General features: G+C 54.6%; 1 protein-coding gene across 1 annotated transcript in view; it reads right to left on the bottom strand.

Annotated features, from left to right (window-relative positions):
* The window catches only part of LOC120991115 (meiosis 1 associated protein), a 105,360-nt gene extending 102,602 nt beyond the window's left edge, over nucleotides 1-2,758 (bottom strand). The window contains exon 1 of the mRNA XM_040420004.1: nucleotides 2,720-2,758. The gene's annotated coding sequence lies outside the window, so the exon portion shown is untranslated. The remainder of the gene's footprint in view (nucleotides 1-2,719) is intronic.
* Between the last annotated feature and the right edge of the window lie 9,796 nt (nucleotides 2,759-12,554).

The following is a 12,554-nucleotide window of genomic DNA, read 5'->3' as shown; positions in this document are numbered from 1 at the left end:
TTCTCTATGGAGCCCAGTCCGCGTGTTCCTCCTCTCTCCTCCGTTCTGTCTTGCTCTTCTTTGCCGCCTCTGCCCCATCCTCCTCTCCTCCATTTTTAATCTGCTCTTGACCCCACCTTCCTCCTTCCACTCTCCTCCTCACCTCAGCCTTCCACTCTCCTCCTCACCTCAGCCTTCCACTCTCCTCCTCACCTCAGCCTTCCACCCTCCTCCTCACCTCAGTCTTCCACTCTCCTCACCTCAGTCTTCCACTCTCCTCACCTCAGTCTTCCACTCTCCTCACCTCAGTCTTCCACTCTCCTCACCTCAGTCTTCCACTCTCCTCACCTCAGTCTTCCACTCTCCTCACCTCAGTCTTCCACTCTCCTCCTCACCTCAGTCTTCCACTCTCCTCCTCACCTCAGTCACTCTCCTCCTCCTCACCTCAGTCACTCTCCTCCTCCTCACCTCAGTCACTCTCCTCCTCCTCACCTCAGACTTCCACTCTCCTCCTCACCTCAGTCACTCCTCCTCCTCACCTCAGACTTCCACTCTCATCCTCACCTCAGTCACTCTCCTCCTCCTCACCTCAGTCACTCTCCTCCTCACCTCAGTCACTCTCCTCCTCACCTCAGCCTCCCACTCTCCTCCTCACCTCAGCCTCCCACTCTCCTCCTCACCTCAGCCTCCCACTCTCCTCCTCACCTCAGCCTCCCACTCTCCTCCTCACCTCAGCCTCCCACTCTCCTCCTCACCTCAGCCTCCCACTCTCCTCCTCACCTCAGCCTCCCACTCTCCTCCTCACCTCAGCCTCCCACTCTCCTCCTCACCTCAGCCTCCCACTCTCCTCCTCACCTCAGCCTCCCACTCTCCTCCTCACCTCAGCCTCCTCACCTCAGCCTCCCACTCTCCTCCTCACCTCAGCCTCCCACTCTCCTCCTCACCTCAGCCTCCCACTCTCCTCCTCACCTCAGCCTCCCACTCTCCTCCTCACCTCAGCCTTCCACTCTCCTCCTCACCTCAGCCTTCCACTCTCCTCCTCACCTCAGCCTCCCACTCTTCTCCTCACCTCAGCCTTCCACTCTTCTCCTCACCTCAGTCTTCCACTCTCCTCCTCACCTCAGCCTTCCACTCTTCTCCTCACCTGTCTTCCACTCTTCTCCTCACCTCAGTCTTCCACTCTTCTCCTCAGCTCAGTCTTCCACTCTTCTCCTCAGCTCAGTCTTCCACTCTTCTCCTCACCTCAGTCTTCCACTCTTCTCCTCAGCTCAGTCTTCCACTCTTCTCCTCAGCTCAGTCTTCCACTCAGCTCAGTCTTCCACTCTCCTCCTCACCTCAGCCTCCCACTCTCCTCCTCCTCACCTCAGTCACTCTCCTCCTCAGTCACTCTCCTCCTCACCTCAGTCACTCTCCTCCTCCGTCACTCCTCCTCCTCCTCACCTCAGTCACTCTCCTCCTCAGTCACTCTCCTCCTCCTCACCTCAGTCACTCTCCTCCTCAGTCACTCTCCTCCTCCTCACCTCAGTCACTCTCCTCCTCCTCACCTCAGTCACTCTCCTCCTCAGTCACTCTCCTCCTCCTCCTCACCTCAGTCTTCCACTCTCCTCCTCCGTCTTCCACTCTCCTCCTCACCTCAGTCTTCCACTCTCCTCCTCCGTCTTCCACTCTCCTCCTCACCTCAGTCTTCCACTCTCCTCCTCCGTCTTCCACTCTCCTCCTCAGCTCAGTCTTCCACTCTTCTCCTCAGCTCAGTCTTCCACTCTTCTCCTCAGCTCAGTCTTCCACTCAGCTCAGTCTTCCACTCTCCTCCTCACCTCAGTCACTCTCCTCCTCACCTCAGTCACTCTCCTCCTCCTCCTCACCTCAGTCACTCTCCTCCTCCTCACCTCAGTCACTCTCCTCCTCCTCACCTCAGTCACTCTCCTCCTCCTCACCTCAGTCACTCTCCTCCTCACCTCAGTCACTCTCCTCCTCCTCCTCACCTCAGTCACTCTCCTCCTCCTCACCTCAGTCACTCTCCTCCTCCTCACCTCAGTCACTCTCCTCCTCCTCTCCTCAGTCTTCCACTCTCCTCCTCAGTCACTCCTCCTCCTCCTCACCTCAGTCACTCTCCTCCTCAGTCACTCTCCTCCTCCTCACCTCAGTCACTCTCCTCCTCAGTCACTCTCCTCCTCCTCACCTCAGTCACTCTCCTCCTCCTCACCTCAGTCACTCTCCTCCTCAGTCACTCTCCTCCTCAGTCACTCTCCTCCTCACCTCAGTCTTCCACTCTCCTCCTCCGTCTTCCACTCTCCTCCTCACCTCAGTCTTCCACTCTCCTCCTCCGTCTTCCACTCTCCTCCTCACCTCAGTCACTCTCCTCCTCCTCACCTCAGTCACTCTCCTCCTCAGTCACTCTCCTCCTCAGTCACTCTCCTCCTCAGTCACTCTCCTCCTCAGTCACTCTCCTCCTCAGTCACTCTCCTCCTCACCTCAGTCTTCCACTCTCCTCCTCAGTCACTCTCCTCCTCCTTTCCTCAGTCACTCTCCTCCTCCTCACCTCAGTCTTCCACTCTCCTCCTCACCTCAGTCACTCTCCTCCTCCTCACCTCAGCCACTCTCCTCCTCCGTCTTCCACTCTCCTCCTCACCTCAGTCACTCTCCTCCTCAGTCACTCTCCTCCTCCGTCCTCCACTCTCCTCCTCCTCCTCACCTCAGTCACTCTCCTCCTCAGTCTTCCACTCTCCTCCTCACCTCAGACCTCAGTCACTAGTCTCCTCCGTCCTCTGCTCGGCTCCTGTGAATGGTCAATTAGTGACAGCGCGGGAAACAATCTTCCCACCATCAGCCCTTGCGCCTGTCTCAGCCAATAGCCGATAGACCCGCCCACTAGCAGCAGCAGGACGAGGACAGACGCCGCAGCCAGCCAATCAGAGGCGGAGCCCTGGAGCCCGCCAAATGCTCGAGAGCAGAAGCTGCAACACTGGATCTGTCATCATCTCCTCAGGAGCCGCGGTGAGGAGGCTGGATGATGGGGGTGATAGTGGTGAGGAGGCTGGATGATGGGGGTGATAGTGGTGAGGAGGCTGGATGATGGGGGTGATAGTGGTGAGGAGGCGGGATGATGGGGTGATAGTGGTGAGGAGGCTGGATGATAGGGGTGATAGTGGTGAGGAGGCTGGATGATGGGGTGATAGTGGTGAGGAGGCTGGATGATGGGGTGATAGTGGTGAGGAGGCTGGATGATGGGGGTGATAGTGGTGAGGAGGCGGGATGATGGGGTGATAGTGGTGAGGAGGCTGGATGATAGGGGTGATAGTGGTGAGGAGGCTGGATGATGGGGTGATAGTGGTGAGGAGGCTGGATGATAGGGGTGATAGTGGTGAGGAGGCTGGATGATGGGGGAGATAGTGGTGAGGAGGCTGGATGATAGGGGTTATAGTGGTGAGGAGGCTGGATGATAGGGGTGATAGTGGTGAGGAGGCTGGATGATAGGGGTGATAGTGGTGAGGAGGCTGGATGATGGGGGTGATAGTGGTGAGGAGGCGGGATGATAGGGGTGATAGTGGTGAGGAGGCTGGATGATAGGGGTGATAGTGGTGAGGAGGCTGGATGATGGGGGTGATAGTGGTGAGGAGGCGGGATGATAGGGGTGATAGTGGTGAGGAGGCGGGATGATAGGGGTTATAGTGGTGAGGAGGCTGGATGATAGGGGTGATAGTGGTGAGGAGGCTGGATGATAGGGGTGATAGTGGTGAGGAGGCTGGATGATGGGGGTGATAGTGGTGAGGAGGCGGGATGATAGGGGTGATAGTGGTGAGGAGGCGGGATGATGGGGGTGATAGTGGTGAGGAGGCTGGATGATAGGGGTGATAGTGGTGAGGAGGCGGGATGATGGGGGTGATAGTGGTGAGGAGGCTGGATGATAGGGGTGATAGTGGTGAGGAGGCTGGATGATAGGGGTTATAGTGGTGAGGAGGCTGGATGATAGGGGTGATAGTGGTGAGGAGGCGGGATGATAGGGGTGATAGTGGTGAGGAGGCTGGATGATAGGGGTGATAGTGGTGAGGAGGATGGATGATAGGGGTGATAGTGGTGAGGAGGCTGGATGATAGGGGTTATAGTGGTGAGGAGGCTGGATGATAGGGGTTATAGTGGTGAGGAGGCTGGATGATAGGGGTTATAGTGGTGAGGAGGCTGGATGATAGGGGTTATCGTGGTGAGGAGGCGGGATGATAGGGGAGGTTATAGTGGTGAGGAGGCTGGATGATAGGGGTGATAGTGGTGAGGAGGCGGGATGATAGGGGAGGTTATAGTGGTGAGGAGGCTGGATAATAGGGGTTATAGTGGTGAGGAGGCTGGATGATAGGGGTGATAGTGGTGAGGAGGCTGGATGATAGGGGTGATGGTGGTGAGGAGGCTGGGTGATAGGGGTGATGGTGGTGAGGAGGCTGGATGATAGTGGTGAGGAGGCTGGATGATAGGGGTGATAGTGGTGAGGAGGCTGGATGATAGGGGTGATAGTGGTGAGGAGGCTGGATGATAGGGGTGATAGTGGTGAGGAGGCGGGATGATAGGGGTGATAGCGGTGAGGAGGCTGGATGATGGGGGTGATAGTGGTGAGGAGGCTGGATGATGGGGGTGATAGTGGTGAGGAGGCGGGATGATAGGGGTGATAGTGGTGAGGATGCTGGATGATAGGGGTGATAGTGGTGAGGAGGCTGGATGATAGGGGTGATAGTGGTGAGGAGGCTGGATGATAGGGGTGATAGTGGTGAGGAGGCTGGATGATAGTGGTGAGGAGGCTGGATGATAGTGGTGAGGAGGCTGGATGATGGGGGTGATAGTGGTGAGGAGGCTGGATGATGGGGGTGATAGTGGTGAGGATGCTGGATGATGGGGGTGATAGTGGTGAGGAGGCTGGATGATGGGGGTGATAGTGGTGAGGAGGCGGGATGATAGGGGTGATAGTGGTGAGGAGGCTGGATGATAGGGGTGATAGTGGTGAGGAGGCTGGATGATAGTGGTGAGGGGGATGGATGATAGTGGTGAGGAGGCTGGATGATAGGGGTGATAGTGGTGAGGAGGCTGGATGATAGTGGTGATAGTGGTGAGGAGGCGGGATGATAGGGGTGATAGTGGTGAGGAGGCGGGATGATAGGGGTGATAGTGGTGAGGAGGCGGGATGATAGGGGTGATAGTGGTGAGGAGGCTGGATGATAGGGGTGATAGTGGTGAGGAGGCTGGATGATAGTGGTGATAGTGGTGAGGAGGCTGGATGATAGTGGTGATAGTGGTGAGGAGGCTGGATGATAGGGGTGATAGTGGTGAGGAGGCGGGATGATAGGGGTGATAGTGGTGAGGAGGCTGGATGATAGTGGTGAGGAGGCTGGATGATAGGGGTGATAGTGGTGAGGAGGCGGGATGATAGGGGTGATAGTGGTGAGGAGGCTGGATGATAGGGGTGATAGTGGTGAGGAGGCTGGATGATAGTGGTGATAGTGGTGAGGAGGCTGGAAGATAGTGGTGATAGTGGTGAGGAGGCTGGATGATAGGGGTGATAGTGGTGAGGAGGCGGGGTGATAGGGGTGATAGTGGTGAGGAGGCGGGATGATAGTGGTGATAGTGGTGAGGAGGCTGGATGATAGGGGTGATAGTGGTGAGGAGGCGGGATGATAGGGGTGATAGTGGTGAGGAGGCTGGATGATAGGGGTGATAGTGGTGAGGAGGCTGGATGATAGGGGTGATAGTGGTGAGGAGGCTGGATGATAGGGGTGATAGTGGTGAGGAGGCGGGATGATGGGGGTGATAGTGGTGAGGAGGCTGGATGATGGGGGTGATAGTGGTGAGGAGGCGGGATAATAGGGGTGATGGTGGTGAGGAGGCTGGATGATAGGGGAGGTTATAGTGGTGAGGAGGCTGGATGATAGGGGTTATAGTGGTGAGGAGGCTGGATGATAGGGGTGATAGTGGTGAGGAGGCTGGATGATAGGGGTGATAGTGGTGAGGAGGCTGGATGATAGGGGTGAGGAGGCGGGATGATAGGGGTTATAGTGGTGAGGAGGCTGGATGATAGGGGTGATAGTGGTGAGGAGGCTGGATGATAGGGGTGATAGTGGTGAGGAGGCGGGATGATAGTGCTGAGGAGGCTGGATGATAGGGGTGATAGTGGTGAGGAGGCTGGATGATAGGGGTGAGGAGGCGGGATGATAGGGGTTATAGTGGTGAGGAGGCTGGATGATAGGGGTGAGGAGGCGGGATGATAGTGGTGAGGAGGCTGGATGATAGGGGTGATAGTGGTGAGGAGGCTGGATGATAGGGGTGATAGTGGTGAGGAGGCTGGATGATAGGGGTGATAGTGGTGAGGAGGCTGGATGATAGGGGAGGTTATAGTGGTGAGGAGGCGGGATGATAGTGGTGAGGAGGCGGGATGATAGGGGTGATAGTGGTGAGGAGGCGGGATGATAGGGGTGATAGTGGTGAGGAGGCGGGATGATAGGGGTGATAGTGGTGAGGAGGCGGGATGATAGGGGTGATGGTGGTGAGGAGGCTGGATGATAGGGGAGGTTATAGTGGTGAGGAGGCTGGATGATGGGGGTGATAGTGGTGAGGAGGCTGGATGATGGGGGTGATAGTGGTGAGGAGGCTGGATGATGGGGGTGATAGTGGTGAGGAGGCTGGATGATAGGGGTGAGGAGGCGGGATGATAGGGGTTATAGTGGTGAGGAGGCTGGATGATAGGGGTGATAGTGGTGAGGAGGCGGGATGATAGGGGTGATGGTGGTGAGGAGGCTGGATGATAGGGGAGGTTATAGTGGTGAGGAGGCTGGATGATGGGGGTGATAGTGGTGAGGAGGCTGGATGATAGGGGTGATGGTGGTGAGGAGGCTGGATGATAGGGGAGGTTATAGTGGTGAGGAGGCTGGATGATGGGGGTGATAGTGGTGAGGAGGCTGGATGATAGGGGTGATAGTGGTGAGGAGGCTGGATGATAGGGGTGATAGTGGTGAGGAGGCTGGATGATAGGGGAGGTTATAGTGGTGAGGAGGCTGGATGATGGGGGTGATAGTGGTGAGGAGGCTGGATGATAGGGGTGATAGTGGTGAGGAGGCGGGATGATAGTGGTGAGGAGGCGGGATGATAGGGGTGATAGTGGTGAGGAGGCGGGATGATAGTGGTGAGGAGGCTGGATGATAGGGGTGATAGTGGTGAGGAGGCGGGATGATAGGGGTGATGGTGGTGAGGAGGCTGGATGATGGGGGTGATAGTGGTGAGGAGGCTGGATGATAGTGGTGAGGAGGCTGGATGATGGGGGTGATAGTGGTGAGGATGCTGGATGATAGTGGTGAGGAGGCTGGATGATGGGGGTGATAGTGGTGAGGAGGCTGGATGATGGGGGTGATAGTGGTGAGGAGGCGGGGTGATAGTGGTGAGGAGGCTGGATGATAGGGGTGATAGTGGTGAGGAGGCTGGATGATGGGGGTGATAGTGGTGAGGAGACTGGATGATAGGGGTGATAGTGGTAAGGAGGCTGGATGATAGGGGTGATAGTGGTGAGGAGGCTGGATGATAGTGGTGAGGAGGCTGGATGATAGGGGTGATAGTGGTGAGGAGGCGGGATGATAGTGGTGAGGAGGCTGGATGATAGGGGTGATAGTGGTGAGGAGGCTGGATGATAGGGGTGATAGTGGTGAGGAGGCTGGATGATAGGGGTGATAGTGGTGAGGAGGCTGGATGATAGGGGTGATAGTGGTGAGGAGGCTGGATGATAGGGGAGGTTATAGTGGTGAGGAGGCTGGATGATGGGGGTGATAGTGGTGAGGAGGCTGGATGATGGGGGTGATAGTGGTGAGGAGGCTGGATGATAGGGGTGAGGAGGCGGGATGATAGGGGTTATAGTGGTGAGGAGGCTGGATGATAGGGGTGATAGTGGTGAGGAGGCGGGATGATAGGGGTGATAGTGGTGAGGAGGCGGGATGATAGGGGTGATGGTGGTGAGGAGGCTGGATGATAGGGGTGATAGTGGTGAGGAGGCTGGATGATAGTGGTGAGGAGGCTGGATGATAGTGGTGAGGAGGCTGGATGATGGGGGTGATAGTGGTGAGGAGGCTGGATGATAGGGGTGATAGTGGTGAGGAGGCGGGATGATGGGGGTGATAGTGGTGAGGAGGCTGGATGATAGGGGTGATAGTGGTGAGGAGGCTGGATGATGGGGGTGATAGTGGTGAGGAGGCTGGATGATAGGGGTGATAGTGGTGAGGAGGCTGGATGATAGGGGTGATAGTGGTGAGGAGGCGGGATGATAGGGGTGATAGTGGTGAGGAGGCTGGGTGATAGTGGTGAGGAGGCTGGATGATAGGGGTGATAGTGGTGAGGAGGCTGGATGATAGGGGAGGTTATAGTGGTGAGGAGGCTGGATGATAGGGGTGATAGTGGTGAGGAGGCGGGATGATAGGGGTTATAGTGGTGAGGAGGCTGGATGATAGGGGAGGTTATAGTGGTGAGGAGGCTGGATGATAGGGGTGATAGTGGTGAGGAGGCTGAATGATAGTGGTGAGGAGGCTGAATGATAGGGGTGATAGTGGTGAGGAGGCGGGATGATAGGGGTTATAGTGGTGAGGAGGCTGGATGATAGGGGAGGTTATAGTGGTGAGGAGGCTGGATGATAGGGGTGATAGTGGTGAGGAGGCTGAATGATAGGGGTGATAGTGGTGAGGAGGCGGGATGATAGGGGTTATAGTGGTGAGGAGGCTGGATGATAGTGGTGAGGAGGCTGGGTGATAGGGGTGATAGTGGTGAGGAGGCTGGATGATAGGGGTGATAGTGGTGAGGAGGCTGGATGATAGGGGTGATAGTGGTGAGGAGGCTGGATGATAGTGGTGAGGAGGCGGGATGATAGGGGTTATAGTGGTGAGGATGCTGGATGATAGGGGTGATAGTGGTGAGGAGGCTGGATGATGGGGGTGATAGTGGTGAGGAGGCTGGATGATAGGGGGTGATAGTGGTGAGGAGGCTGGATGATAGGGGTGATAGTGGTGAGGAGGCTGGATGATAGGGGTGATAGTGGTGAGGAGGCTGGATGATAGGGGTGATAGTGGTGAGGAGGCTGGATGATAGGGGAGGTTATAGTGGTGAGGAGGATAGATGATAGGGGTGATAGTGGTGAGGAGGCTGGATGATAGGGGAGGTTATAGTGGTGAGGAGGCTGGATGGTAGGGGTGATAGTGGTGAGGAGGCTGAATGATAGTGGTGAGGAGGCGGGATGATAGGGGTTATAGTGGTGTGGAGGCTGGATGATAGGGGTGATAGTGGTGAGGAGGCTGGATGATAGGGGAGGTTATAGTGGTGAGGAGGCTGGATGATAGGGGTGATAGTGGTGAGGAGGCGGGATGATAGGGGTTATAGTGGTGTGGAGGCTGGATGATAGGGGTGATAGTGGTGAGGAGGCTGGATGATAGGGGTGATAGTGGTGAGGAGGCGGGATGATAGGGGTTATAGTGGTGAGGAGGCTGGATGATAGGGGTGATAGTGGTGAGGAGGCTGGATAATAGGGGTTATAGTGGTGAGGAGGCTGGATGATAGGGGTTATAGTGGTGAGGAGGCTGGATGATAGGGGTGATAGTGGTGAGGAGGCTGGATGATAGGTGGTTATAGTGGTGAGGAGGCTGGATGATAGGGGTGATAGTGGTGAGGAGGCTGGATGATAGGGGGTTATAGTGGTGAGGAGGCTGGATGCTAGGGGTTATAGTGGTGAGGAGGCTGGATGCTAGGGGTTATAGTGGTGAGGAGGCTGGATGCTAGGGGTTATAGTGGTGAGGAGGATGGATGATAGGGGTTATCGTGGTGAGGAGGCTGGATGATGGGGGTTATAGTGATGAGGGGGATGGATGATAGGGGTTAGGCCTCATGCACACGACCGTTGTGTGTGGCCGTTGTTCCGTTTTCCGTGATTTTCTGCTGACCCATTGACTTTCAATGGGTCAGTTGAAAACTCGGAAAATGCACCGTTGTTCATCCGCGGCCGTGATCCGTGTTTCCTGTCCTGTCCTATTTTTTTGACGGACAACGGTTCACGGACCCATTCCGGATCCGACAGTATATTCTAACAGAGAGGCGTTCCCATGGTGATGGGGACGCTTCAAGTTAGAATATACTAAAAGAACTGTGTACATGACTGCCCCCTGCTGCCTGGCAGGTGCTGCCAGGCAGCAGGGGGCAGACCCTCCCTCCCCTGTATTTAACTCATTGGTGGCCAGTGCGGCCGGCCCCCCCTCCCTCCCTTGTATTTAACACATTGGTGGCCAGTGCGGTCACCCCCCCCTCCCTCCCCCCCCCCCCTAATTAAAATGACTGACCCCCCCCATCATTGATGGCAGCGGAGAGTACCGATCGGAGTCCCAGTTTAATCGCTGGGGCTCCGATCTGTTACCATGGCAGCCAAGACGCTACTGCAGTCCTGGTTGCCATGGTTACTTAGCAATTTTAGAAGCATTATACTTACCTGCGATGTCTGTGACCGGCCGGGCGCTCCTCCTACTGGTAAGTGAAAGGTCTGTGCGGCGCATTGCCTATAGCACAGACCTGTCACTTACCAGTAGGAGGAGCGCCCGGCCGGTCACAGACAGCGTAGGTAAGTATAATGCTTCTAAAATTGCTAAGTAAACATGGCAGCCAGGACTGCAGTAGCGTCCTGGTTGCCATGGTTACCGATCGGAGTCCCAACGATTAAACTGGGACTCCGATCGGAACTCTCCGCTGCCACCAATGTTGGGGGGGTCGGTCATTTTAATTAGGGGGAGGGGGGGGCGGCCGCACTGGCCACCAATGTGTTAAATACAAGGGAGGGGGGGGCGGCCGCACTGGCCACCAATGTGTTTAATACAAGGGAGGGGGGGGCGGCCGCACTGGCCACCAATGTGTTAAATACGAGGGGGGGGGGCCGGCCGCACTGGCCACCAATGAGTTAAATACAGGGAGGGGGGATCTGCCCCCAGCAGGGGGCAGTCATGTACACAGTTCTCAGTATATTCTAACTTGAAGCGTCCCCATCACTATGAGAACGCCTCTGTGTTAGAATATACTGTCGGATCTGAGTTTCACGATGTAACTCAAATCCGATGGTATATTCTAACATAGAGGCGTTCCCATGGTGATGGGGACGCTTCAAGTTAAAATATACCATCGGATTGGAGAAAACTCTGATCCTATGGTATATTAACTCCTGACTTTACATTGAAAGTCAATGGGGACGGATCCGTTTGCAATTGCACCATATTGTGTCAACGTCAAACGGATCCGTCCCCATGGACTTGCATTGTAAGTCTGGACGGATCCGTTTGGCTCCGCACGGCCAGGCGGACACCAAAACGACTTTTTTTTTCATGTCCGTGGATCCTCCAAAAATCAAGGAAGACCCACGGAAGAAAAAACGGTCACGGAACAACGGAAATCTGTTTTGCGGACCGCAAAAAAAACGGTCGTGTGCATGAGGCCTTATGGTGGTGAGGGGGATAGAGAATGGGGGTTATGGTGGTGAGGGGGATAGATAATGGAGTGTCAGCTCCTATGGTCAGTGAGGTCCTCTATCTCCTGTAGTGTAAGCTCTTATGGTCAGTGAGTGCTATACTGTAATAATATGTGAGTGATATCCACCGCTCCTCTTATACTGCTGCTATACTGTAATAATATGTGAGTGATATCCACCGCTCCTCTTATACTGCTGCTATACTGTAATATGTGAGTGATATCCACCGCTCCTCTTATACTGCTGCTATACTGTAATAATATGTGAGTGATATCCACCGCTCCTCTTATACTGCTGCTATACTGTAATAATATGTGAGTGATATCCACCGCTCCTCTTATACTGCTGCTATACTGTAATAATATGTGAGTGATATCCACCGCTCCTCTTATACTGCTGCTATACTGTAATAATATGTGAGTGATATCCACCGCTCCTCTTATACTGCTGCTATACTGTAATAATATGTGAGTGAGTGATATCCACCGCTCCTCTTATACTGCTGCTATACTGTAATAATATGTGAGTGATATCCACCGCTCCTCTTATACTGCTGCTATACTGTAATATGTGAGTGATATCCACCGCTCCTCTTATACTGCTGCTATACTGTAATAATATGTGAGTGAGTGATATCCACCGCTCCTCTTATACTGCTGCTATACTGTAATAATATGTGAGTGATATCCACCGCTCCTCTTATACTGCTGCTATACTGTAATATGTGAGTGATATCCACCGCTCCTCTTATACGGCTGCTATACTGTAATAATATGTGAGTGAGTGATATCCACCTCTCCTCTTATACTGCTGCTATACTGTAATAATATGTGAGTGATATCCACCGCTCCTCTTATACTGCTGCTATACTGTAATAATATTTGAGTGATATCCACCGCTCCTCTTATACTGCTGCTATACTGTAATAATATGTGGGTGATATCCACCGCTCCTCTTATACTGCTGCTATACTGTAATAATATGTGAGTGATATCCACCGCTCCTCTTATACTGCTGCTATACTGTAATAATATGTGAGTGATATCCACCGCTCCTCTTATACTGCTGCTAT

The sequence above is a fragment of the Bufo bufo genome, chromosome 2 (genome assembly GCF_905171765.1).
Source record: "Bufo bufo chromosome 2, aBufBuf1.1, whole genome shotgun sequence".
Lineage (NCBI taxonomy): Eukaryota > Metazoa > Chordata > Amphibia > Anura > Bufonidae > Bufo > Bufo bufo.
This window is presented reverse-complemented; position numbering and strand designations above follow the sequence as displayed.